A 1,922-nucleotide genomic window follows, 5' to 3' on the forward strand; every position below is an offset into this window, starting at 1 on the left:
AAAGGCTGTGTTTTATTTAAGACTATTTAATGTAAAGCAACCATTGCCATCTGTTTGGTGTTTTGTTTGTTGCTTTGGGGGCGGGAGAGAGGGGTGGTGGGGTGGGGGTGTGGGGTTTTTTTAGAAACAATTGCCACGGTTGCTTTTTGTGAAGACTCAAAGGAGTTTTACCTAACTCCTTTATTCAATTTCTTCAACGATCTTGTCACCCCTGACTTCCCTTCTTTATCTAAATTATTGTAATCTAAACCTATCTAAATCAGAAATAAATACATGCATAGTGTAATTTGGCAGCTATGACAATATCAATCTCCCTACTTACTCTATTCCTTGTATGAACAGGTTGGATAGCCTGTTTGAGTTTGTACAGTACCCACCTTCACATCAAGGCACTGGTAACAGAAAATCCTAAGGCCTGGTAACAACAGAAGGGGACATTTCAATATCAAAAGATTTTGTTGGAATATGACTTTCTCTCAAAATCAGCTGCACAGGATTCCACAGCAAAGAGAGAAGGAAATTCATATGAACTGCTTACTAAGGACAGGTCATATCCTTCTGGTAATGTAAATCAGATTTAAATGTTTATAACAAGCTTATTACATTAGCTGAGCATTAAAAATTTAAATAAGCATTTAAAAAGTTTTGAGAAAGATTACTGACAATGGTGTCAATGAATAGGAAAGGAAATTAAAATGCAATCTGCATTTTGTAGTCACTTCCAGAGAATTTATTGCTTTCAAATGGTTCTTCAATTCACAAGACCATCTAATGAAGGAGAACATACAATCCCAGGAAATATTTTGTACAAGTGCTATCTATCTAGCACCACTCAGTGAGCCAAGTATTTTGGCATTAGGCAAGATGGCAGCAGTCAAATTTATTCATCTTCAAGGTGCTTTTAAGTTCAAACTTTTATTTTGATCAAATCCATACAGATGGGTATTTGTGAACTACAAAATGATATCCCAAAAAGCTTAGCTTCTGATAACCAGCTAATAAGCCACCTGGTTTGCCTTTAGGGGAAAAAAAAAAAAAAAAAGCGTATTGTTTTTGCCCAGATTGTTGAAATATTAAACTTGAGTAGTGTGGCCATTAGTAACACAACTTTGAATGGGAAGGATTTTACTAGTGTATATCAAACAAGAACACTAATCATTCACTACAGGAATTAGAGTAGGATATTTCACAATCCTAGTTCTTGCCAGGTAAGCAATTCCTGTTACTAAGATGTGTAAAACATTATTTGCATTCATATGATGGTTGCTTTCATAGTTTCCAGCATCTGGAAGCTGAGCCTGGTTTCATCCACATGTTTTCATTGTTACACATTTATTAAAGTCAAGGGACTTATTCTTCTCTTAATTGGCAAAAAGGAGAACAGTTAATCCACTTGTGTTCTAAAAAGTAGTTCTCAGTAACTAAAATATTATCTCTGAGCACAAATTCTTTATTATCCTTTTGGTATCTTTAGCACCTATATTAAAATGTTAGCGTTCACAATCAAAACGTGAGGACCGTCTTCAAATTGTTATACCTATGTAAAGAGAATAGGTTAAATCTTTCAAGCTGTCTAAGCATTTATACTGGCGTTACAGATCACCTTTTTCTTAGGGCAGGAAGCTGTGACACATCCGACTTCTCTATGATAACCTTCACCTCAAAGGAGGAATTCAGCTTGCCACTACTGTCAAAGCCAAGTCTGTAAAAAAATGCTCATTTGTCCAAAGTGACTCACTTAAATCTAGATAGAAACTGATCTCTGAATGCAGGTGAGAAATGCAATTGTCATATCTCTGCTGGTGTCCCTGCGCTACCATGAAGAGGGAGAAATATTTTCATAGACTTAACAACAAAACAAGAAAAAAAAAAAAAGGAGGGGGAACACACACATAAATATTTAAGATGTGTTGAAAATAATG

Source organism: Tyto alba, unplaced genomic scaffold (genome assembly GCF_018691265.1).
Source record: "Tyto alba isolate M040663 unplaced genomic scaffold, T.alba_DEE_v4.0 Super-Scaffold_23, whole genome shotgun sequence".
Classification (NCBI taxonomy): domain Eukaryota; kingdom Metazoa; phylum Chordata; class Aves; order Strigiformes; family Tytonidae; genus Tyto; species Tyto alba.